Source organism: Neovison vison, chromosome 5 (genome assembly GCF_020171115.1).
Source record: "Neovison vison isolate M4711 chromosome 5, ASM_NN_V1, whole genome shotgun sequence".
Lineage (NCBI taxonomy): Eukaryota > Metazoa > Chordata > Mammalia > Carnivora > Mustelidae > Neogale > Neogale vison.
Window position 1 is genome coordinate 91,461,144 of NC_058095.1, and position 27,494 is coordinate 91,488,637.

At 41.6% G+C, this 27,494-nt stretch overlaps 1 pseudogene; it reads left to right on the plus strand.

The window, feature by feature from the left end:
- Window positions 1-26,249, plus strand: LOC122906977 (annotated as a pseudogene).
- Window positions 26,250-27,494: the final 1,245 nt, after the last annotated feature.

Sequence of the window (27,494 nt, forward strand, 5' to 3'; positions counted from 1 at the left end):
CTCCCACGTGAATCCCTCGGCGACGTGCTTCTGGTGGTCATTTCCCTATGGTGTCCCTAGACTGTGAGTACATGGTACTCATAGCTACTCCTGTTTGCGTAAGTACATAGTATGTACAGCCACGTAATCTGTCACAAGTTAATGATGCTGATCTTATAAAATTGATGCGCCATTGAAGCAGGAAGGCATTTACTGCACTGGGCTTATAGCCCTTGTGTGTGAGAGGTACAGTCAGAGATCTATTGTGTGCTAACCTTAAGCATAGAGTCTTTGAAGGGAAGAGCTAGGAAAATTGGTGTCTGAAGTTCTGTCCTAATCCAATTCAAATGAATGAGTAAGAACTTGAATTTTTTTAAATCAGATGAGTTACCCATAATTCAAACAGAACTTTATGTTAGATTTTATTTTTGAAGAAGAAGAAGGATTAAAGGAGGTCATCAATGAAGACTATAATTTGGTCGTCAGTGAAGATTGTAATTTGGCATTTTAGACAAAATTATTTCCTTGAATAATAAAACAGCACAGGTGTGATGCCCTTTTCCAAGTGTCCCCATTTAGTCTTAGCCCGTTTTTTTTTTTTTTTTTTTTTTAAGAATTAGTATATATGGGCAGTTTATTTCTTGTTTCACCATAATACCAAGGTTTGGGGAAATAATGGGATTTCCCATCCTCATCTTTGCCAGAAAGGGAATCAGTCACAGGTGGACTTTGCTGTTTAACCTGTACGTGTGTTGAGAGTCCTTTACTCAGTGTCCTTTTGGATAATCCAGATCCAGTAGATTTCTTTTGAACTCGTGGAAGATGAATTCTTCAGTACTTACTACTACTGATAGAATGAATGCATTTAATTCTGTCACTTCAGAACAATGATTTACTGACAGGTAAAGAAATCAAAGGTAATTCCCTATTTTTACAGATAAGCAGCAAAGATGAAGATTTTTTAGACCTTTCTGTTAACGTGGAACAAAACACATCGATCACTCACTGCTTAAGGTAACTGGAGAGTTACTTATTTTGAAGTTTAATGACTATCTTTGGTTTAGAGTCCTTTTAAATGAATACACAGTTTTCTGGTATAGACTAAATAAATTTATCTTGAATTTTACACAGGGGTTTCAGCAACACAGAAACTCTGTGCAGTGAATACAAATATTACTGTGAAGAATGTCGCAGCAAACAGGAAGCACACAAACGGTAATGTAACATTTTTAAAATTTGGTAGTAGTTCTCTGGCAGTGGGTCGTGTAGATGGGCTTTCCTAGCTGAAAGTTATGCCTGAAAATCTACAGAGTAAAAATGCCTAGTTTTATCATTAAGTAATTAAGACTCACTAAGTTATTCCTGGGTAAGAAACAGTCAGCTCTGCAACCTCCAGTGATTTTCTCCACTTAATGAAAGTTGTTTAAGAATCAACAACCAGTACAGTTAAGATACTTGACTTTGAAGCTTGCATGCTTTATGTAAACTTGGTCTTGGTGAGGAGAAAGAGTGGGGAAGATCCTTTTCCTTGCCTCTACTGTCGCTTCTGCTAGCCCCACATAGGATCTTGTGCTCTCTCTCATTTGGTATCTGGTGTCCAGGAATGGAATCGTGTCATCACCATTCTTATTATTTTACTTTTTATTTTAGAACAATCTCAAGCTCAAAGAAAAGTTGTATGAACAGTACCAAGAATGCTTTTTTACCCAAAACCACTCAAACGTAAGGTATGATGTCCCGTGATCGTGAACACGTGAGTGGCTGTTTCATACCAACAGGGAAGTTTCCCTATTGCCATAGTCACCCCCCTGGGGCAAGTCACGCTGGCATGTTAACTGTTCTAGTGGAAGGTATTTCATTAGCACGGATGTTCCAGTACTGTCCTTTCTGGAACAAATCGATCCAGTTCAGAAACACGTGTTATCTTTAGTATTCATGTCTCTTGTCTTTTTACATTTCGAACAGTCTTTTCTTGGCTTTAAAAATCTCGATGCTTTTGAAAATTATAGATTATTTTATAGATTGTCCCTCTGGGTTCATCTCAAAGATTGCCCCTCTTTGTGTTCTTATGATGAGGTTCAGGTTATGTATTCTGGTGGGCATCTCACAGAGGGATGCTCTATTCTCATTGTATCCTCTTATCCATGATTCCAATTTGTCTCACGTGTGGGGTCCCTCAGACCACTCCTGAGACACACTGGAAGGACTCACGAGACTCTGCATGTATGGTCAGGCCCACAGCCAAGACTTGTTACAGGGAAAGATGGCAAAGCATCTCTGCAGAGCAGAAAGCCAGGGGAGCTTCCAAGAGTTCAGTGCCATGGAGTCCCGCAAAACACCTAACCTCCGGGTGCCTGGGTGGCTCAGTGGGTTAGGCCGCTGCCTTCAGCTCAGGTCATGATCTCAGGGTCCTGGGATCGAGTCCCGCATCGGGCTCTGTGCTCTGCGGGGGGCCTGCTTCTCTCTCTCTCTCTCTGCCTGCCTCTCCGTCTACTTGTGATCTCTCTCTGTCAAGTAAATAAATAAATAATCTTAAAAAAAAAAAGACACCTAACCTCCTTCAGTACTGAGTAGGACATGGGGGAGGTGTCGTCTCCCCCGGAGGCTCATTACAGACCTAGTGCCCAAGGTTTTAAACTGAGGGCCAGGCATGTAGGTACCCTTCTGTCTTCCAGAATTCTAGACACTCTGAAGGAAAGGAGGTGTTGAGTTTAAACCATATTGTTTGTCCAGACAATTTAGGTCTATTGAGACACTCCCATCATTTAGGGAATGGTGGAAACACTCCTCAAATCCAAATTCTCATATGTTAACCAAGGACCATCCTTGCCAGCAGGCCTTTCCAGAAAGGAGAGTCTGAGGCCTGCGAGGTTAACACTTTCCTGCCCATCCAGTTACTGGTGCTGTTCTGTTTGAGCACTTGACTGTGGTGATGTCTCCCAGAGGTCTTCTCTGTTAAGCAATGGTTTTTCCATTTATATAATTCATAAGTATTATTTTGTGTAGCGGTATTTTGAGGTTGTACATATGCCCATTCTTCATCAGACTTCTAATTTTTTTCATTTTCTAAATCTCAGCATGGACTCAAGGATTTTTTTTTTTTTTTTAAATTCAGTGGGTTATGCTCCATTACCATTCGGCCAGTGGGGGCCCTTTCAAGCTATCACCCGTGTCTTTTTGGCATGTCCCATATTCTTGAGTGACCCTTCACTTCGTAGCATAACATAACATAAGATGTTCCATGCTCATCTTGTACTCTCCTTGCCCTGACTCTGGTATCAGCCATTTATCCCAGGAGGCCTGCTTTCTTACAGGAGGATGATGATGTTTAGGAGGCAGGACTTTGATATATAGATATGCTCACTGATACCAGGATGTCTGTGTTCCTGAGCCCCCTAGTGAAATGAGCTGGACGATGTGTGTGTATGTATGTACTCCACACATGCTTACGTCAACCTGTCGATATTATCACGGATCTGTCTATACTGAGAAGCCATGAAGTCATAATGATATCCACAGTTTCAGCCGACACCATAGGGTTCATTCTAGTTTTGCCCTTTTTAATATTCATAATTTCCTTCTGACAGTACAAATTGGTTCCCAGTATCCTTCTGTATTTACTTACCTGGTTAGTGACCCTGTCCGTAACTGATCTCACCCCTCAACCGCCATGCATGCACTCAACTCCCTATTGCACAGACATGCTTTCTGCTCTGCTCAGTCTTCTCCTCTCCCCTGCCTGCCCAGATGTCTACCCTGGAGGGCCCTACCTACCTAAATGGTTACACTGAAATGTTCATGAAAGGAAGAAGAACTTAGATTTTTAAATGACTGTGTTTTTATCTGTATTTTGGACACATGTATCTAGTAGGAAGGGAGATGTTTTAGGTGATGAGCCCAAGTAATCAAAACAGAGTACTCATTGTCCCCTTCTATTAGTGATGACGATTAGAGTACCTCCCCTAAGTTTGGTTATGTCATGGGGGGAGATAAAATAGATTAACCCTGAAAATGTTGAAGAAGGAGCCTAAGACTATTGGTTAAGGAAGATAGAGTTGAGGACTAAATGTAGCTCAGAGGAGTGCCGTGACAAACTTCTTTGGCTCCACGGAGGTAAGTGCATCTGTGAGCATGAGCTATTCTTCATCCAGAATCACAAATAGCCAGACATGAGTAATTAGAATTTGTCCAGCAACTCCAGCTGCTTGTTTTGAAGACATCCATGTGATTTTAATATAGTATTTAATAGTAGATCTTTTATTAAAATGCGTGGGAAATATATATACTCTGTCAAGAAATTAGAAAACACAGATTAAGTATAAATCAGTTTAGAATCATTATTTATAAAATCACTGTTAACATTTTTGTGTGTATCCTAGATTTTTAAAGGATGTATGTGTGTACACATGTAATTCTTGAAATGGAATTGAATTCTATGTACAGTTTTATAATTTTTTCCCTTAATAAATTACAGACATGTCAGTGAAAGTATACTTTTACATCATTCTTCAGAGGTGCTGCATAGTACTTTTTATATGGGCATGCCATAATTACTGAGTTTCTAAATCTAATAGTTTATATTGTTCCCTTTTTTCACTGCTATAAGGCTTTGATAAACATATTTTGTATGTATACCTCTACCCATACACACATTTTCACACAGGTTTTAGGCTGTTTCTATAGGATAAATTGTGTGTGGGTTTATGGAAAGATAGTACAGAAATCATTTTCTACTAGGATCTAGTGTCAGCCCTTCTGATAACTTGCACTGTGATATTGGGCAAGTCATTTAACCTTTTGGGTCTCACTTGATTAGTTGCTGTCTAAGATCCCTACCAGCTGTAGAAGTCTATAGTTTCTGGTCTCAGAATAAAAGAAAAAGATAGTGGATATACAGATCATCATTCTAATTAAACAAAAATCATTTTGACATTAAAATGTTTCAGTCTGGGGGTGCTGGGTGGCTTAGTTGGTTAGGCATCTGACTCTTGATTTCAGCTCAGGTCTTGATATCAGGGTTATGAGACCGAGCCCCCATGTGGAGTCTGCTTGGTATTCCTCTCTCCCTATCCTCCCATCCCCCTTCCTGCTTGCACACATTCTCTCTTTCAAATTAATAAATAAACAAAAGGTTTCAGTCTGTCTGAAGGACAAAAACCACATGATCACCTCAGTGGATAAAGAAAAGGTATTTGATAGAATTCAACACCTGTCTATGATAAAAAAAAACACTCAACAGACTAGGGATAGAAAAAACATACCTCAACATAATGAAGGCCCTCTGTGACAAGCCCACAGCTACCATACTCAGTGGTGAAAAACTGAAGAGCTTGTCCTCTTGGATCAAGAACAAGACAAGGATGTCTACTCTTGCCACTTTAATTCAACATAGTGTTGGAAGTCCTAGAGCAGTTAGGTAAGAAAAAGAAAAGAAAAGAAAGACAGCCAGATAGGAAAAGAAGTTAAATTATCTCTGTTCACAGATAATATGATCTTGTATGCAGAAAACCCTAAAGATTAAACAACAACAACAAAAAGCCTTGTTAGAACTAGTAAGTACTCAGCAGAGGTGCAGATACAAAATCAGCACGTGAAAGTCCATTGCATTTCTGTACCCTGACTTGAACAGTTAGTGTATAATCTGAACAATCTGAAAAGATTGTTGAACTATCTGAACAATCTGAAAAGAAAATTAGCAAAATAATCCCATTTACAGTAGTATCAAAAAAGAATAAAATATTTAGAAATTGACTTAACAAAGGAGGCCAAAGACTTACACACTAAAAAAAATAAGATATTGCTAAAAGAAATTAAAGAAGGTAACAAATCAATGAAAAGATACTCTGTGTTTGTGAATTGCAAGACTTAAAGTTAAAATGGTCATAGTACCCAAAGCAGTCTGCAGATTCAGTTTAATGCCTACCAAAGACTCAATTGAGTTTTCTGATGACATAGGAAAAAAAACATCCAAAATTTCATATGGGAAATCTTAAAGGACTCTTAAAGCCAAACAATTTCAAAAGAAAAAGCTGGAGACCTTATACTTTTTAACTTCAAAACATATTATAGAGCTACAGTAATCGAAGCAGTGTGGTAGTAGCAATAAAGACAGACATGTAGGCCAGTGGTATAGAATAGAGAGCCCAGCAGTAAATCCTCATTTATACAGTCAGATGATCTCCAAGAGTGCCAGTGCTACAAATAGATAAAGTACAGCCTCTTCAACACATAGTTTGGAACACTGGATATCCATATGCAAAAGAATGAAGTTGGACCCTTATACCATATACAGAACTTAATTCAAAATGGATTAATGACCTAAACGTAAGGCCACAACTAGAAAACTCCTTAAAAAAGAAACACGTGGGAAAATCTTCATGACATTGAATTTGGTAATCGTTTCTTAAGTACGACACCGAAAGCATAAGCAACAAAGGCAAAAATAGGCTGGACCATAAGAAACTCAAAAACTTCTGCATAACGAAAGAAACAATAAATGGAGTGAAAAGGCATGAATGGGAGAAAATACTTGAAAACCAGTATGTGATAAGAGGTTAATATCCAGGATACATGAAGATCTCCTATAGCTCAACAACATAAACCAGTGACCCAATTTAAAAATGAAGAAGGAGGGACGCCTGGGTGGCTCAGTGGGTTAAAGCCTCTGCCTTCGGCTCTGGTCATGATCCCAGAGGCCTGGGATTGAGCCCCACATCGGGCTCTCTGCTCAGCGGGGAGCCTGCTTCCCCACCCCTTTCTGCCTGCCTCTCTGCCTACTTGTGATTTCTGTCAAATAAATAAAATCTTTTAAAAAAAATGGACAAGGAACTTGAATGTTTTCCAAAGAAGATAAAAAATGGCCAACAAGCATATGAGAAGACAGTTAACGTCACAGATCAGGGAACTGCAAATCAGAACCACAGTGAGGTATCCCCTCACACTTGTTAGAAAACTCACATCGGAAAAATAAAATAAGTGTTGATAGCGGGGAGAAATTGGAAACTTGTATACTGTTGGTAGGAAGGTTAAGTGGTGCAGCTGCTTTGGAAAACAGTATGGAGGCTCCTCAGAATACTAAAAACAGAATTACCACATGACCCAGCATTCTTGCTTCTAGATACACACCCAAAAGAATTTGAAAACAGTGTATCAAAGAGATTATGTGTACTCCTTTGTTTATTGCTGCAGTGTTCACATTAACAAAGAGTTGGAAACAACTTAAATGTCCATCAACAGATGAATGGATAAAGAACATGTGGGATGGACATCTAGTGGATATTATTCTGCCTTAAAGCAGAAGGACATTTGGTTATACCACAAGGTGGATGGATCTTGAGTGTATTATGCTAAGTGAAATAAGCTAATCACAAAAGCCAAAAAGACACATTGTAATCACAAAAAGACAATTTCTGGATGACTCCAGTTATATGAAGACTCTAAGTAGTCACATTTTTAGCAACAAATAAAATGCTGGTTGCCAGGGCCTTGGGGCCTCGAGGGGCAAAGGAGAGTTGTTCAGTGGGTGTAGAGTTTCAGTGTGCAAGATGAGAAAGTTCTAGAGATCTGTTGCACAACAATGGTGCTAATTGGAAACACTGCTATACTATACATTTAGAAGGGGATAAGATGGTGCAGTTTATGTTACGTGTTTTTTAACCACAGAAGAAAAAAGCATGTGGTTTGGCCTTCATTCAGACTATATATGTTCCTATATGCAGACAATGTGTTCCTCAAAACCAAAGGTTTCAGTACTGGAATCCCGAAGAATGATTTTGGGAGATGTTACCATAAAAGAAGTATTCCATGATCAAATAAATTTGCTCTATAATAAAATTTCCTCTTCATTATTTATTCATGCTTCATATTACAGACTCTGAGAAAACTCACAGAATATGAGAAATTTATATCTAGCTTTATGCAGAATTTATCTGCGCAGGGACACCTTTTACATGGCCCACCTGTTGAACTGTATAGGGCTGTATACACGGGCTTGGCAGATGTAGGTGAACAGCCAGAAGCTGATAACCAGGGGGAGGATAAAGCCCCTGCGGAAAAGCAAAGTGCTTTCCCACAGGGAACTGGAATGTGAGGATTAGGATTCCCATGACTTTGCTTCCAGAGTTGTTTTCCTGTCCACTGGGCGTGGGGGTGGAAGCTGCTCTGCTGTCAGTCTTCTCTGCCTCAGAGCAGGGTTCAGTGAGTGGCTTCACCGGGGGCTGAGCCGGCCTGACTGGTTCTCTGCTATGCGTCCTTCCTCTCTTCACTCTTCATTCACTTCCAGGCCTGGGGCCGGCCGTGTGAGGCATTGGGGAAGACCCGTGCGGTGCCCAGGTCAGCAGCATCAAGGTGTCATGCCCTCTGTCTCCCGTCTACTCTGGTCTAGTCACTGAGGTCCTTCCTGTTTCTGAGGGCAAGTTCTTCCGTTTTGCTCCATTTTCACAACCAGCTCCATATCCGATTCTTCCATGTGCAGGTCCTAGTCAAGGCTAGTGTCATGTTGGCAGCCTGGTCGTGGCCACATGCCCAGTCACTCCTGGCATGTACCCTGCTGTAACAGGATACCATAGACTGGGTGCGTTACAAGCGCCAGGGGCGTCCTTAGAGTTCTGGGTGCTAGCAGTCCCGAATCAAGGCGCCAGCGTGCCCTGTGCCCGTGAGGGCCCTCTTCCTGCTTCCTAAGGTGCCTTCTCACACCGCGTCCTCACGTGCTGGAAGGATGCTGGCAGACTGTCTAGGGTGTCTGTTATAAGGATACCAGTTCCATTCCTTAGGGCTCCAACCTCATGACCTAAGCATCTCCCGGGGCCCCGCCTCCTAGTACCGTCACGTTAGGTTTTGAACATGGGACCTTCTTGGGACTTTCGGGGGCTGACTTTCCTCTCAGTGCTGACAACTCAGTCATATGGTGTCTTCCTCACCTGTGCTCTAGCCTCTGTTCCCCTCTCACTCCTTAGCCTGCCTACCCCAGGTAGGCCTTCTGGATGGGATAGTATATGAGAATAATGGGATTTCATGTGTGTACAACTACTAAACTCTTCTGTGTGGTCGTAACTTCTCTGCTGGGGCTCCTGGGTGACTCAGGCAGTTAAGTGTCTGCCTTTGGCTCAGGTCATGATCCCAGGGTCCTGTGATTCCCCCCACCCCCTGCTCAGCGGGGAGCCTGCTTTTCCCTCTCCCTTTGCTGCTCCCCTCCCTCGTTCTCTCTCTCTCTCTCTGCCAAATAAATAGAAATCTTCAAAAAAAAAAAAAAAGACTTCTCTGCCAAAGAATTTTATTAAGTTCTTAGGTGCTTGTGCTAGGATATTAACTTCTGTCTGGCAGAGTTTGCCTATTAGTGTCCTTTGGCCCATATTCACCATACAGCCCTCTTTGCTGGGCTCACAGGGCTTATACAGATGGGAAGATACACTTTAAAAGAGTGGCTTCTGGGGGGAGGGGTGAATAATCAGAACAGCAGACAGCTTTGGAACCTGGCACCTGCGTTCCTGGGGCCGTCTGTTGCCTCAGTGGAGTAGCTGATATTCCGGTCCGGGAATGGTGGCAGACAGTGCCCGTTCTCCAGCGTCCCCACTCCTGTAGGATGCTCTCACTCTGGCTCCTCTCGGGGGGACTCCCCTTGGTCTGCTGCTGAAGGAAGCTCCCGAGAGTTTCTTTCCCCCAGTGGCTTTTGACCAGTGGATGGAGATGAGAGTGCAAAAACCCAGTTACCTTGCTGTCCGTGCAGAGTAGAGAAATTCAGAGCTCAGAGCTGAAGCTGCCCTCTGTGCCACTTTTCCAGAGACTGAATCCTTAGCTGGCTTCTTCCCTTTCCTTCTTGGCTCCCTCCGGTCAGGGTCTGCTTCTGGCTAATTAGACCCTGAATAGGAAGGATGTGACTGCTGCCTCTTCTTACAGTGGTTTGATTTGTGACTGGTGTGTAATGTGGGCAGTGCATTTTTGCCAAGAAAATAAGTCTGCCCTTCCCTGGTTTTCTAGAAAAATATTTGGATTAGGTTGGAAGAGGACATACTTGTTTTTAAAAAATCACATTGCTGATAAGCATACGTTTTCTGCCAAGATGTAAAATTTCTGTAAAATTTAAGTAGGGTCAAGGTTTCTTTTCTTCAGGAGGAGAAGGATGCTATCTATTATCTTAAGATGCCCCTTACGTATTTATTATTATTATTTTGCTAATTTAGGAATATAAAGAAGTCTTTGCATTTTTACAGTTATTGGTCTTTAGAAAGAACCTGAGGAAAAAACATCATTGCATTTAAAACTATGGCATCATCACCAACTGAGGTTTAAATGTTACTGGGTTCAGTTTGATAATATTCTCTTGATTTTCATATCTTTGAAATATCATGAGGGGTATCATTAGTCTGTAATTTTCTTAAACCTCTGTCAGGTTTTGGTGTCAGGTTCATGCTGGTCTCAAAAATGAGTTGGTGATATGAACATTGGAGTACAGATGGCCCTTTTTTTTTCACGACATCTGTATCTTTGGGGTAAATACCCAGTAGTGCAATTACAGGGTCATAGGGAAGCTCTATTTTTAATTTCTTTCTTGTGTATGTGTGTGTGTGTGTGTGATGTCACTGTTCTTTATTTTATTAATTTTTAATTAATTTTTAATTTTTTATAAGCATAGAATATATTTTTATCCCCAGGGGTACAGATCTGTGAATTGCCAGGTTTACACATTTCACAGCACTCACCATAGCACATACCCTCCCCGATGTCCATAACTCCACCACACAGTCGCCAAACTGTGGAAAGGACCAAGATGCTCTTCAACAGATGAATGGATAAAGAAGATGTGGTCCATATATACTATGGAGTATTACGCCTCCATCAGAAAAGATGAATACCCAACTTTTGTATCAACACGGACAGGACTGGAAGAGATTATGCTGAGTGAAATAAGTCAAGCAGAGAGAGTCAAGTGTCATATGGTTTCACTTACTTGTGAGCATAAGGAATAACATGGAGGAGATGGGAGATGGGGAGAAGTGAGTGGGGGGGAAATGGGAGTATGGGGAGACAAACCATGAGAGACTGTGGATTCTGAGAAACAAACTGAGGGTTTTGGAGGGGAGGGGGAGGGGGGTTGGCGTGAGAATGGTGGTGGGTATTATGGAGGGCACGTACTGCATGGAGCACTGGGTGTGGTTCATAAGCAATGAATGCTGGAACACTGAAAATAAATAAAATAAAAATGAGTTGGTGATGGTTCCCTCTTGCATAAAGGGGCTTGTGTAAGGTGGGTGTAGGCACAGGCATATCTCACTTTATTGTGCTTCACAGATACAGCATTTTTTTTTAACAAGTTGAAGGTTTATGGCATCCCTGAGACAAGCAAATCTAGTAATGCACTTTTTCTGATGGTATTTGCTGACTTCACGTCTCTATGTCATATTTTGGTCATTCCCACAGTATTTCTGACTTTTTCATTATTATTACATTTGTTACAGTGATCTGTGATCAGTGATCTTTGATGTCACTCTTGTAATTGTTGGGGGTACCATAGACCATGCCATATAAGGTGATGAGCTTACCTGATACATGTGTGTGTCCTGACTGCTCTATCCACTGGCCATTCCCCCACCTCTTCTCCTTTCCTCTGTCCCCTCTGTTCCCTGAGACACAACGAAATTGAAATGAGGCCAGTTAGTAGCCCTACAGTGGCCTCTAAGTGCTCAAGTGAAAGGAAAAGTCACATGTCTTTCACTTTGAATCAAAAGCTAGAAATGGTTAAGATTAGGGAGGAAGGCATGTTGAAAGCCATCATAGACTAAAAGCTAGTTTTTTTGTGCCAAACATCAGCCAAGTCGGGAGTGCAAAGGAAAAAATCTTGAAGGACATTAAAAGGGCTACTCCTGTGAGCATATGAATGATAAGAAAGTGAAAAAAGTTCTGTTGCTGATACGGAGAAAGTTCTAGTGGTCTGGAGAGAAGAACAAACCAGCCCCAGCCTTCCTTTAAGCCAAAGCCTGACCCCGAGCAAGGCCCTAGGTCTCTGTGATTCTGGGAGGGCTGACAGAGGTGAGGAAGCTGCAGAGAGAAGTCTGAAGCTGCAGAGGCTGGTCCATGAGGTTGAAGGAAAGAACCAGCTCCGTAACAGAAAGTACAAGGTGAAGCAGCAAGGGCTGGGGGAGAAGCTGCAGCGAGTTCTCCAGAAGGTCCAGCTGTGATAGTGATGAAGGCAGTTACACACCACAGCAGGTTTCCTGTGTAGACAAGACAGCCTTCTACTGGAAGAAGATGCCATCGAGGACTTTCAGAGCTAGAGAGGAGAAGTCAGTGCCTGACTTCACAGCTTTAGAGGACAGGCTGACTCTCACGTTAGGAGCTAGTGCAGCTGGTGACTTCAGCTGAAGCCGGGGCTCACTGACCATTCCGAAAATTCTAGGGCCCTTCAGAATTACTCTAAACCTACTCTGCCCGTGCTCTAGAAATGGAACAATGAAGCCTGGGTGACAGCACGTCTGATTACAATGAATATTTGAAGCCCACTGTTTAAGACCTGCTGCTCAGAAAAAAAATGCTTTCAAATACTGCTGCTCACTCACTGATACTGCGCCTGGTCTCCCAAGAGCGCTGATGGAGATGTGCAATGAGATGAGTGTTTTCATGGCTGTTGACACGGCATCCGTTCCATAGCCTACGGATGAAGGAGTCATCTTGACTTTCCAGACTTATTCTTTAAGAAATATATTTCATAAGGCTCTAGCTGTCTAGAAAGTGATTCCTCTGATGGATCCGGGCAAAGTCAATTGAATGCTTCCTGGAATGGGATACTATTAAGAACAATCAGAAGAGGTCAAAATATCCACATTTGTTTGGCGTTTGGAAGAAGTTAGTTCCCACCGTCCCTGAGGACTTGGAGGGGTTCAGGGTGTCCACGGAGACAGTCACCGCAGAGGTGGTGGAAACAGCAAGAGAACTGGAGTTAGAAGTGGGGCGAGAAGATGGGCCCGCACTGCTGCCGTCTCATGATCAGCCTTGGACGGACGAGGAACTGCTTCTCGTGGATGAGCCAGGAAAGTGGATTCTTGAGCTGGAATCTGCTCCTGGTAGAGATGCCGTGAAGGCTCTTGCAATGACCACAAAGGATTTAGTATCTTACATCAACTTAGCTGAGAAAGCAGCAGCAGGGTTTAAGAGGACTGATTCTGAAAGAAATTTTGTGGGTGAAACACTTGAACAGCATCCTATGCTACAAAGAAATCCTCTATGAAAGGAAGAGCCAGTCGATGTGGCAGACTTTCTTGTCTTCCTTTAAGAACTTGCCACAGCCCCAACCAGCCTGCCGTGGCCCCGCCCTCATCAGTCAGCCACCATCAGCAGGGAGCCAGGACCTCATCCCCAAAAGAGAGATTATGACTCGTTAAAGTTTTAGATGATGGTTTGCCTTTTTTGGCAATGAAGTATTTCTTAATTAACATATCTGCATTGTTTTTCTAGACATAATGCTGTTGCGCATTTAATAGTAATAGTATGGTATAAATCTAACTTTAGTATGTGCTGGGAAACCAAAAATTTCATTTCACTGGCTATATTGCGATACTTAACTGTGGTGGTCTGAAGCTGAACTCACAGTATCTCTGTGTAACGCCTGTCTCCTGGATATTTCCAGTTTTTCACAATATAACTATAGAAATTTTTTTTGAGAAGTCTTGTATTTGAGATGATTTATTTCCCTTCTAGAAGTGGGATTACTGAGGCAAAGACCATAAAGACTCTTACACTGCTGGATTTCTTTCCAGGAATGATTATCTGTTTATGTTTATTCTTACTAATCCTTTTCAAAGGTCATGGTAGAATAGTAAATGTTTCTGGAATAATAAGCTGCCCACCACATTTAAGATTTGTAGGATGCAGATTTACTATAATGCTACAAAATGATTCTTGTTTTCATTTCATTAGGAATACTGGCTTAGTAAATTTCATTTTTTAATTATGAAAAGTGTTTTGCTTCATTGAACACATACAAAATTCGGTTCCGCTACATTTGTCAATTATCTGTCATGTGTGAGGCGTGTTGTTCGGTAGAGAAATAAAATGGGGGGAAAAACAAGGTTTCTACCTGTCAAGATTTCAGATCCTAGAAGAGAAAAACACACAGTCATCTAAATATTTTATGGTGTAATAAACCGTATACGCCCACAGTGACTCCGCGAAGTGCCGATGGGGGATTGAAGGGAGGAGGTACTGATGCCAGGGGTTACAATGTGAGTTGAGCCTTCAGAAGAATAAACTTCCGTTAGATGAGGTAGAAGTGCAGAGGTCATGCCAGGGAGAAATGGCACTGAAGGGCATACTAAAGATTGTCCAGAATGTGGAAGATGGCCAGTTGTTTTACAGTTAAAAACTTTTGGAGGAGGAGTCAAGATGGCAGAGAAGTAGCAGACTGAGACTAATGCAGCTAGCAGGAGATCAGCTAGAGAGCTTATCTAAAGATTGCAAACACCTGCAAATCCATCGGCAGATGGAAGAGAAGAAGAGCAGCAATTCTAGAAACAGAAAAACAACCACTTTCTGAAAGGTAGGACTGGCGGAGAAGTGAATCCAAAGCGACGGGAAGATACACCCCGGGGGGAGGGGCCGGCTCCCGGCAAGCGGCTGAGCAACGGAGCACAAAATCAGGACTTTTAAAAGTCTGTTCCGCTGAGGGACATCGCTCCGGAGGCTAAATCGGGGCGAAGTCCACGCGGGGTTGGCGTGACCTCAGGTCCCGCAGGGTCACAGAATGATCGGGGGTGTCTGGGTGTTGCAGAGCTTGCGGATATTGGAAGGGGAAAGCTGGCTGCAGAGACAGAGCCGACAGGAAGCTCGCAGCTCATAGTTGCCTTGAACCGGTCGCAGGCTCGGTGAGCTTGGAGCGCGGCCGGAGGTTAGGCAGACGCGAGTTACTAGGAGCTGTTCGCTGAGGACACACTGGGGAGCGGGGCCCTGGGCTCTCGGCTCCTCAGGGCCCGAGACCAGGAGGCTGACATTTGTATTCCCATCCTCCGGAACACTACGGAAAGCGCTCAGGGAACAAAAGCTCCTGAAAGCAAAGCCGAGCAGATCACTCAGCCCGGCCCCTGGTAAGGGCTGTGCAACTCCGCCTGGGGCAAAGACACTTGAGAATCACTACAACAGGCCCCTCCCCCAGAAGATCAACAAGAAATCCAGGCAAAACCAAGTTCACCTACCAAGGAGTGCAGTTTCAATACCAAGGAGAGAGCAGCAAATTCCAGAGGAGGAGAAAACAAACCACGGAACTCATGGCTTTATCCCTGTGATTTTTCAGTCTTGCAGTTAATTTAATTTTTTTCTTTTTCATTTTTTTTTTTCTTCTGCTAAAATTTTTTTAACTTTTACCCTTTTCTTTTTTAATGTTTTTTTAACTAGTTTATCTAATATATATATATTTCTTTTTTATACTTTTCTTTATTCATTTTCTTTTTTTTAATTCTTTTTTTTATTTTTCTTTTAGAACCTCTTTTTATCCCCAAATCAGAAGAGATCCCAATCTCTTCAATCTCTTTTTTCTTAATTCTTTTTTAAATTCTTGATTGAATTTTTAATTCAATCTCTTTTTTTTTAATTCTTTTTTTTTCTTTTTTTCTTTTTTAACCTCTTTTTATCCCCAAATCAGAAGAGATCCTAATCAGAAGAGATTGGGAGATCCCAATCAGAGGAGATCCCAATCAGAGGAGATCCCTCACCCAATGGTGAGGGGGGAGAAATCCCCCCTCATGATTTGGGATCTCTTCTGATTTGGTTAAAGCATATTTTCCTGTGATTGTTGCCACCCTTTTAGTATTTTACTTGTTCCTTCATATACTCTTAGCTGGACAAATGACAAGGCGGAAAAATTCACAACAAAAAAAAGAACAAGAGGCAGTACCAAAGGCTAGGGACCTAATCAATACAGACATTGGTAATATGTCAGATCTAGAGTTCAAAATGACAATTCTCAAGGTTCTAGCTGGGCTTGAAAAAGGCATGGAAGATATTAGAGAAACCCTCTCCAGAGATATAAAAGCCCTTTCTGGAGAAATAAAAGAACTAAAATCTAACCATGTTGAAATCAAAAAAGCTATTAATGAGGTTCAATCAAAAATGGAGGCCCTCACTGCTAGGATAAATCAGGCAGAAGAAAGAATTAGCGATATAGAAGACCAAATGACAGAGACTAAAGAAGCTAAGCAAAAGAGGGACAAACAGCTACTGGACCATGAGGGGAGAATTCGAGAGATAAGTGACACCATAAGACAAAACAACATTAGAATAATTGGGATTCCAGAAGAAGAAGAAAGAGAGAGGGGAGCAGAAGGTATACTGGAGAGAATTATTGGGGAGAATTTCCCCAATATGGCAAAGGGAAGGAGCATCAAAATTCAGAAGGTTCAGAGAACGCCCCTCAAAATCAATAAGAATAGGCCCACACCCCGTCACCTAATAGTAAAATTTACAAGCCTTAGTGACAAAGAGAAAATCCGGAACGCAGCCCAGGAAAAGAAGTCTGTAACATACAATGGTAAAAGTATTAGATTGACAGCTGACTTATCCACAGAGACCTGGCAGGCCAGAAAGAGCTGGCATGATATTTTCAGAGCACTCAATGAGAAAAACATGCAGCCAAGAATACTATATCCAGCTAGGCTATCATTGAAAATAGAAGGAGAAATTAAAAGCTTCCAGGACAAACAAAAACTGAAAGAATTTGCAAACACCAAACCAGCTCTACAGGAAATACTGAAAGGGGTCCTCTAAGCTAAGAGAGAGCCTACAAGTGGTAGATCAGAAAGGAACAGAGACAATATACAGTAACAGTCACCTTACAGGCAATACAATGGCACTAAAATCATATCTCTCAATAGTTACCCTGAATGTTAATGGGCTAAATGCCCCAATCAAAAGACACAGGGTATCAGAATGGATAAAAAAACAAAACCCATCTATATGTTGCCTCCAAGAAACTCATTTTAAACCCGAAGACACCTCCAGGCTTAAAGTGAGGGGGTGGAAAAGAATTTACCATGCCAATGGACATCAGAAAAAAGCAGGAGTGGCAATCCTTATATCAGATCAATTAGATTTTAAGCCAAAGACCATAATAAGAGATGAGGAAGGACACTATATCATACTCAAAGGGTCTGTCCAAGAAGAAGATCTAACAATTTTAAATATCTATGCCCCCAACGTGGGAGCAGCCAACTATATAAACCAATTAATAACAAAATCAAAGAAACACATCAACAATAATACAATAATAGTAGGGACTTTAACACTCCCCTCACTGAAATGGATAGATCATCCAAGCAAAAGATCAACAGGGAAATAAAGGCCTTAAATGATACACTGGATGTGATGGACATCACAGATATATTCAGAACATTTCATCCCAAAGCAACAGAATACACATTCTTCTCTAGTGCACATGGAACATTCTCCAGAATAGATCACATCCTCGGTCCTAAATCAGGACTCAACCGGTATCAAAAGATTGGGATCATTCCCTGCATATTTTCAGACCACAATGCTCTGAAGCTAGAACTCAACCACAAGAGGAAGTTTGGAAAGAACACAAATACATGGAGACTAAACAGCATCCTTCTAAAGAATGAATGGGTCAACCGGGAAATTAAAGAAGAATTGAAAAAATCATGGAAACAAATGATAATGAAAATACAACGGTTCAAAATCTGTGGGACACAACAAAGGGAGTCCTGAGAGGAAAATATATAGTGGTAAAAGCTTTTCTCAAGAAACAAGAAAGGTCTCAGGTACACAACCTAACCCTATACCTAAAGGAGCTGGAGAAAGAACAAGAAAGGAACCCTAAGCCCAGCAGGAGAAGAGAAATCATAAAGATCAGAGCAGAAATCAATGAAATAGAAACCAAAAAAACAATAGAACAAATCAATGAAACTAGGAGCTGGTTCTTTGAAAGAATTAATAAAATTGATAAACCGCTGGCCAGACTTATCAAAAAGAAAAGAAAAAGGACCCAAATAAATAAAAGCATGAATGAAAGAGGAGAGATCACAACTAACACCAAAGAAATACAAACTATTATAAGAACATACTATGAGCAACTCTATGCCAACAAATTTGAAAATCTGGAAGAAATGGATGCATTCCTAGAAACATATAAACTACCAAAATTGAACCAGGAAGAAATAGAAAGCCTGAACAGACCCATAACCAATAAGGAGATTGAAACAGTCATTAAAAATCTCCAAACAAACAAAAGCCCAGGGCTAGACAGCTTCCCAGGGGAATTCTACCAAACATTTAAAGATCTAATTCGGGCTCTCTGCTCAGCAGGGAGCCTGCTTCCTCCTCTCTCTCTCTGCCTGCGTCTCTGCCTACTTGTGATCTCTCTCTGTCAAATAAATAAATAAAATCTTTAAAAAAAATAAGAAGAACTAATTCCTATTCTCCTGAAACTGTTCCAAAAAATAGAAATGGAAGGAAAACTCCCAAACTCATTTTATGAGGCCAGCCTCACCTTGATCCCAAAACCAGATAAGGATCCCATCAAAAAAGAGAGCTATAGACCAATATCCTTGATGAACACAGACGCAAAAATTCTCACCAAAATACTAGCCAATAGGATTCAACAGTACATTAAAAGGATTATTCACCACGACCAAGTGGGATTTATCCCAGGGCTGCAAGTTTGGTTCAACATCCGCAAATCAGTCAATGTGATACAACACATCAATAAAAGAAAGAACAAGAACCATATGATACTCTCAATAGATGCTGAAAAAGCATTTGACAAAGTACAGCATCCCTTCCTGATCAAAACCCTTCAAAGTGTAGGGATAGAGGGCACATACCTCAATATCATCAAAGCCATCTATGAAAAACCCAGTGCAAATATCATTCTCAATGGAGAAAAACTGAAAGCTTTTCCACTAAGGTCAGGAACACGGCAGGGATGTCCATTATCACCACTGCTATTCAACATAGTACTAGAAGTCCTAGCCTCGGCAATCAGACAATAAAAGGAAATTAAAGGCATCCAAATCGGCAAAGAAGAAGTCAAACTATCATTCTTTGCAGATGATATGATACTCTGTGTGGAAAACCCAAAAGACTCCACTCCAAAACTGCGAGAACTTGTACAGGAATTCAGTAAAGTGTCAGGATATAAGATCAATGCACAGAAATCAGTTGCATTTCTCTACACCAACAACAAGACAGAAGAAAGAGAAATTAAGGAGTCAATCCCATTTACAATTGCACCCCAAACCATAAGACACCTAGGAATAAACCTAACCAAAGAGGCACAGAATCTATACTCAGAAAACTATAAAGTACTCATGAAAGAAATTGAGGAAGACACAAAGAAATGGAAAAATGTTCCATGCTCCTGGATGGGAAGAATAAATATTGTGAAAATGTCTATGCTACCTAAAGCAATCTACACATTTAATGCAATTCCTATCAAAGTACCATCCATCTTCTTCAAAGAAATGGAACAAATAATTTTAAAATTTATATGGAACCAGAAAAGACCTCGAATAGCCAAAGGGATATTGAAAAAGAAAGCCAAAGTTGGTGGCATCACAATTCCGGACTTCAAGCTTTATTACAAAGCTGTCATCATCAAGACAGCATGGTACTGGCACAAAAACAGACACATAGACCAATGGAACAGAATCGAGAGCCCAGAAATAGACCCTCAACTCTATGGTCAACTAATCTTTGACAAAGCAGGAAGAATGTCCAATGGAAAAAGACAGCCTCTTCAATAAATGGTGTTGGGAAAATTGGACAGCCACGTGCAGAAAAATGAAATTGGACCATTTCCTTACACCACACACAAAAATAGACTCAAAATGGATTAAGGACCTCAATGTGAGAAAGGAATCCATCAAAATCCTTGAGGAGAACACAGGCAGCAACCTCTTCGACCTCAGCCGCAGCAACATCTTCCTAGGAACATCGCCAAAGGCAAGGGAAGCAAGGGCAAAAATGAACTTTTGGGATTTCATCAAGATCAAAAGCTTTTGCACAGCAAAGGAAACAGTTAACAAAATCAAAAGACAAGTGACAGAATGGGAGAAGATATTTGCAAACGACATATCAGATAAAGGACTAGTGTCCAAAATCTATAAAGAACTTAGCAAACTCAACACCCAAAGAACAAATAATCCAATCAAGAAATGGGCAGAGGACATGAACAGACGTTTCTGCAAAGAAGACATCCAGATGGCCAACAGACACATGAAAAAGTGCTCCATATCACTCGGCATCAGGGAAATACAAATCAAAACCACAATGAGATATCACCTCACACCAGTCAGAATGGCTAAAATCAACAAGTCAGGAAATGACAGATGCTGGCGAGGATGCGGAGAAAGGGGAACCCTCCTACACTGTTGGTGGGAATGCAAGCTGGTGCAACCGCTCTGGAAAACAGCATGGAGGTTCCTCAAAATGTTGAAAATAGAACTGCCCTATGACCCAGCAATTGCACTACTGGGAATTTACCCTAAAGATACAAACGTTGATCCAAAGGGGCACGTGCACCCGAATGTTTATAGCAGCAATGTCCACAATAGCCAAACTATGGAAAGAACCTAGATGTCCATCAACAGATGACTGGATCAAGAAGATGTGGTATATATACACAATGGAATACTATGCAGCCATCCAAAGAAACGAAATCTTGCCATTTGCGACAACATGGATGGAACTAGAGCGTATCATGCTTAGCGAAATAAGTCAAGTGGAGAAAGACAACTATCATATGATCTCCCTGATATGAGGGAGTGGTGATGCAACATGGGGGCTTAAGTGGGTAGGAGAAGAATCCATGAAACAAGATGGGATAGGGAGGGAGACAAACCATAAGTGACTCTTAATCTCACGAAACAAACTGTGGGTTGCTGGGGGGAGGGGGGTTGGGAGAAGGGGGGTAGGGTTATGGACATTGGGGAGGGTATGAGCTTTTGGGTAAATTGGAAGGGGAGGTGAACCATGAGAGACTATAGACTCTGAAAAACAGTCTGAGGGGTTTGAAGTGGCGGGGGGGTGGGAGGTGGGTACCAGGTGGTGGGTATTATAGAGGGCACAGCTTGCATGGAGCACTGGGTGTGGTGAAAAAATAATGAATACTGTTTTTCTGAAAATAAGTAAATTGGGGGAAAAAAAACTTTTCTCCTAAATTTGCAGGTCATTTAACTCCCATTCTAGAATACATGTAGTCCTCATTCTTCATCTGGAGCTATTTACCTCTGGCAAACACCTTTCACAGAATGGTCTTCAGTAATGCTTTTCTCACTGCGCCTGTCCTCCACCTGTTAGTGAGTTCTACTGACCGATGGAACAAGCAGCTCTCGGTCTCCACGCACATCCAGAGGAGTCAGCAGCTGTGAGGAACGGCTTTTCCTCCACCCATCATCTCGGCCGCCTGTGCAGTCAGCCCGATCCTGGGGGCCTGTATTTCAGAATACAGATTTCTGATCAAAGGACTGAGGCCAGGCCATCTGTTTTGAAGCTGTATGGAGTACAAAGTCCTGTTACATTGTTTGGTGATGGTGGGTGGGGTGGGATCTTCGCAAGACATTCGGAATGTTGCTTCACCGATGTAAAAATAACGGGTAGGAAAACGGGTAGCAAAAGTGGTCAGTGCTGGGCTACTCACACTTTCCGTGACCTGTTTGTTAATGGAATCAGAAAGTTTGAGAGTTCTTTTAAAGACGTGGTCTGAATGCCTTTCCTGAAATTTTGTTTCTGTGTTTATTTGAATAGGAAGAAAGTTAAAAAACTGCCCATGATTCTGGCTCTGCACCTGAAGAGGTTTGAATACCTGGATCTGCTTCATCGATACACAAAACTGTCTTACCGGGTAGTGTTTCCTTTAGAACTTCGTCTGTTTAACAACTCTGGTGATGCGACCAGTCCTGACAGAATGTATGACCTTGTCCCTGTGGTGGTTCAGTGTGGAAGGTAACCCCAGCCGTGGGCCGCGCGGGCCAGGATCTCTGTCCGTGGGGCAGGCGTGCGGGATGTTCTGTGCCTGCCATTTGTGCCTGGCGTGGCTTCATACAGTACCCCCTGAATGTCCACGTTCTCCTACGCAAAATGCAGTCCTATTAACAACCTGCCACAGTGTTACTGTTAAAGGAGGAATGCAAATTACTTAGCTGCTGCTACTGTGTTCTTAACAATAATGACGCCCTTATAGTACCTTTTCACATCCTAACTTAACTATGCCGTAGCCTCTTCAAATTCGGGGACAGTTCTTAGGTTTCCCTCTGCTTAGATGATGCTGGGGTTCCTGGAATTGCTCTGCTCACAAGACCGTGAGCTCTGAGATTCCTGGTCACAGCTGGGCTCCCTCCCCAACTCTACTCCTCTTCTCTCACTGCAATTCCCCCTGCCGCCTTCCCCCCTGGCCTCCTCAGACCTCTCTGAAAGCCGTGCTGGGTGCCCTTCTCATCCAGCCCTGCTCCATTTGGTGCCAGGCCTCTGTGTCCACCCAGCTGCTGGATGTGTCCTGCCCGCAGTAACTCACTGCTCGGTACGGTGTGTGTTTATCAGTTTGGAGGGCCGTCTCCGTTAGCAGAACAGGCACGTCTTAAAACAGGAAGTGATCCTCCCATTAACAAAAGATTGAAAACCTTTTCAAATCTTATTTTCTACTTACAAGATTTACTCGTAGTTACGTTTCATACGAGAGTGTAAAGGGTTTACGTTGCCGCATCCTTGCCGCGGGTGGTGCTCATTGCAGCAGGCCTGTGCCTGCCCAGCTCCCGTGGTCCTGCTCCTGCGTGTCTGGCATCTCGCGGATTTCCGACAGGTGCTTCCGGACTTCGTGCGTGTGATCCTTTCATTCCGTCTCAGGGCCCCGCTCCACTGTCACCAACTTCCTCAGCCCTCCTCCTCCCAGCTGCCCCCTCTCCTGGGTGAGGCCTGTAGGTTGCACTACCCCTGCAACTCCGCTTTTATATCGTATGGGGCCCCGTATGGTGTTCCTGGAGAATTCTCTCCTGTACTCACGGTGTCCTCGGGCCAGGAGGCTGTGGGTGCCTTTCTGAGCCCCACAGCAACCAGCAGTTATTAGCACACGTGATGTATTCAGACCATACTGCACTGAGCGTGTCTTATGTTCAGGATGCACATCCCTAAGCCACGGCTCTTGTAGGGCGAAGTTTACCAGCCTTCCTTCTCTTACTAGTTTCTGTAGTGCACATTTGTCTTTTGTCCTTCAGACTGCCTCTCTGCCCGAGGAAAAGGCTGCTACCCTTTCAGTCTCACACCCAAGGGTCCTCATCTCCCCCGCCTCCTTTCATCTCTGGCTCTGTTCCTCTGCCTTTCTGAGATTTTTTTTTATGTTCACCACCTTAAAAATTAAAAAAAAAAATTCTTATCATCTCCCTATAAAACAAAAGACTCTAGATGAGTCCTATAGGAATGGGGAAGTTTTGTTTTTGTTTTTTGGTAGGTTTTTTGGGTTTTTTTTGTTTGTTTGTTTGTTGTTTGTTTTAGTTTTTTCCTGTATTAAAAGCCTTAAAAAAATGTTCTGAGGTATTTTCTTCTATGGAGAAAGAGCAGTACTGTTGTTTTGTCATTTTGTCACCTGAGGTGCTCGTCTCACCTAATAATCAGAGGAGCCAAGGCAGGGACACATGGGAGGGTTCTTATTCTATTATCTGATTATCTGATGTTGCTATTCACCATAAACAGCACTTTGTGTTGAAAATTATCTCAAATTCTATAATATAATAATTATAATAGAATTATAACTTAAAGAATTATATAGAAGCTTTTATAATTAGTCATACTTAATCTGCGAGAGGTTAAAATCCTTGCCATGTCCTTTATAAAGCAAAAGATTTTTTTGAAAAACAAAAAACAAAAACAAAAAAACCACCTGCATTTTAATGCATTTCTAGATTTCTTTATTCCAGACTTGTTTAAAATGAGCTGCAGAGGCAATTCCAAGAATTATAATGACTAAGATCCAGGTACTTAAAAATAGCACTAATAATACTAGCAAAATGTCATTTGTTTTTAAAGAAGTTTCTGAGGGTCAAGCTTAATTTTAGAACTATAGATGTGATATGTGTTTTTTTAGGCATTACATGGTATTTTTCCTCAAGAGAAAAACGATGGCCAAGGGAATAAAACTTAGAAAAAATTCTATGTATGTTCTGTAGTTTAACTCAGGGGGCTCTGGCCCTTGATCCTCTATCTCTCCCAAATGCTAAAAAATATATTTAAATTTTTCAGAGAAGCAAATTTGAAAATTATTTTAAACATTATAATTAAAAAATTATTACAAAGACAACAAAAATTTTAATAGCATAGATTTATGTAAATAGAATGCTGGTTATAGCTCTCAAAGTAGAGTACTGATTATTTGATTATAAAATTGAATGCCAGTTCACATCAGTGTAGCTTGATATTTTGGGGAAGAATAGATAAGGAGTATTTTCATCGGTTTCAGTTATTCTCGTTTATAGAACATGACGTCAAGGGCATAGAAGAGTGGTATTAATAAACATTGTATATAATTAATTTCTCTTTCTCTTTGTTTTAGTGGTCCCAACTGAGGACATTATAGTGCAATAGTTAAGAGTCATGATTTTTGGTTGTTGTTTGATGACGACATTGTAGAAGTAAGTAGTTCCTGAATTTCTTATTTTTATTCAAAGTTGTGTGTGTATTTTACTCTTCTGTTTTTTTTCTCCCAGCCTCTCTTTCATATGACAGGTGATGAATATTGGATAATTGTTGAAGTTTTCAGACTGTAGTCAGATTCCTACTTCTTACTCCCCAACAGCCAACCCCAATGCTTGAATGGTCAGGTGATCTTCAAAATGCATAGAGTAAAACAAAGAAAAGCTTTCCACAAGAGAACTAGTTTTAAAAAGTCTTTCATTGTCTAAAAAAAATGATTGAGCTATAATACATGTACAGAAAGTATATGAATCTAAAACAGCACTTGAATTTATTATTTTTTTTAGATTTTATTTATTTATTTGACAGAGCTCACAAGTAGGCGGAGAGGCAGACAGAGCGAGAGATTGGAGGAAGCAGGCTACCCACCGAGCAGAGAGCCCGATGTAAGGCTCAATCCCAGGACCTGAGCTGAAGGCAGAGGCTTTAACCCACTGAGCCACCCACGTGCCCCAGCACTTGAATTTTCTATGTGTGGGTTTGCATACACAGATATGTATGTGCACATGCACACTCTGTAACCACTCTTCAGATCAAGGGAGAGTACATTTGTAACACCCTTCGATAAGCCCCCTTATCCTTTTCCTGGTCAGTCTTCACAGTTTTCCCTCCCACTCCCCACCGTCCTCTGAACCCACTATTGATGACTGATCATTATGATTAGTTTTGCCTCTGTTTGACTATAAACAGACTCCTCCAGTGTGACTTCTTTTGTATCTAGCAGTTCACTCTTACTGCCTATAGTAGTGGTTTTCTTTTATTGCGCTGTAATTTCTCATTGTAAGAATATAAAAAGGTAGAAATTTTCCTTTTTATCCCTGCCTGACTATTATCAATAAAACTGCCTCAATCACCCCTATCTGATGCTGATATACGCACTCATTTTTCTTGGGTAATTGTTAGGTAGGACCATAAGAAATTGCCATTTTCATAGGTCACAAATGGTTGGGAATTGGTGGTTTCAAGTGGGTCAGGTAATTCTGTTCCCTAGGAATAGACTTGCTGGATCGAAGGCTAGTTGTGTGTTCAGCCTTACAAGATAATACTAAACATTTTCCCAAGGTCTCCGTTCCATTCTGCCTTCCTGCCAGCTACGTGTGGGAGCCCTGTTTGCTGCACTTTCTCACCAATACTGGGCATGATCAGTCTTTTTAACTTAAGCCATTCTCGTGCAGAGCCGTTTTATAAACATAAGCAGGAAAATGAGAGGCACGATTCTAAGAAATGTGGAAGACTTTACTGGACTGTAGAGCTCATTTCTGTACTAATATTTCCATTTTGCCTCACAGAAAATAGATGCACAAACTATTGAAGAATTCTACGGGTTGACATCAGATATCTCAAAGAATTCAGAGTCTGGTTACATCCTTTTCTATCAGTCTCGGGACTGAGTGGGATCGTGATGAAGAGATGCTTTCTGCCACATTTCTTCTCTGGTTATTCTGGAAAGGATCAAGCACTGATTTTTCAAGACAAGAGAAATGCAGGAAGCTCAGGGGGCAGTAGCACACTTTGCACACAATAAAGCAAAGACTATGGATTAACACGCTCTTCCTATCATGGTAGTTGATTGATTTGCTCAGGTATCATGCTGTCTGTAGTTCCATACAACAAGGAAGTGAAATCAGAGATAGCAGCTCCTCTTGTAAAACAGCCTTCCAGTAATTGATATGCATTTCTCTTTATTAATTGCACCAGTAATGATTTGAACTCCTTGGGGGTGCAGTAGAAAGACTAGGAATCTGTGCTAGGTTGTATTGATCATGTAAGGAGATCACACTGAACACACTGCATAAATTTGCCCGTGTTGAAGCCACACAGAAGGAATATTTGGTGGTCTTTTCAAGTGTAAACCAGAACTGCATTTGGGCCCAATACTTGCGGTTGCCTTCCTGATGTCAGAACTCAGATCACTAGAATTCAGTGTCAGGAAGGCAAATATGTTTTGCTTCTCTGAAGAAGCTTATAATAATATACAGCATATGTATATGTAGGAACAATTGGTCAAAAGTGGCTTTTTGTTTCCCCAAGGGGAAAGACTGGCTTTGTAATTATAATTTTTTTTCTTATTTATTTTACTTAAAACTGGTAGTCTTAAGTATTTTGCCAAGTGCCCATCATTCTGTCAGTAAATTTGGGCATATTTTTATTAGTTTTTGTCAGTTTTACTAGTCCTTTTGTTTGTTTCTATTTTGAAGGTGAATTTTAAACTCTATTTTAAAGTCCTAGGATACCTTAAGAAAAATTTGCAAGGAGAGGAGGTAAATAATCTTTTTCAGGAGGAACTGATATCTCTGGCTAATATTTGTCCTTTTGTTAGAGTTTATAAATCAGTTGTTCAGCTTTAATCTCAGCACCATAAAAAACTGTCAGAATCTCCCTGTCCCAGTTGGAACGATGAAGGAAGGTGTGGCCCCGTGGGGGCGCACCAGTCCTGAGCACTCTCAAGTTCTCGGACGTTTCAAGATGAGGCCGTGCTTGGAAAATTGGTGTCGTAGCAGTTATGTTCTTCTCAAACGTCATTCTTTACCCGGGAAAGAAGTCATCTGTCAGAACCCCAGCAGCCCCCGAGGCTCGCTGCACACACCCGACGAAGATGAAGTGTTTGTGGCGCAGGCGGGGAACACACGGAGCAAGTCCTTTTCTCTTCCTCCCACCCCCTCTCTCCATCTTCACAAACCTTACTGGAAGAGTGTTCAGAGATTACACTTTGCATTTGTTAAGACTTTCTTCTGTTGGGAGTTTGAAGAAGTAATAGATGTCATGTCAAGTGCACGTGAACCATGGCGGTCGACACTTTTCCACGCATCATTAAGTTGTCGGACGGTGGCCAAACG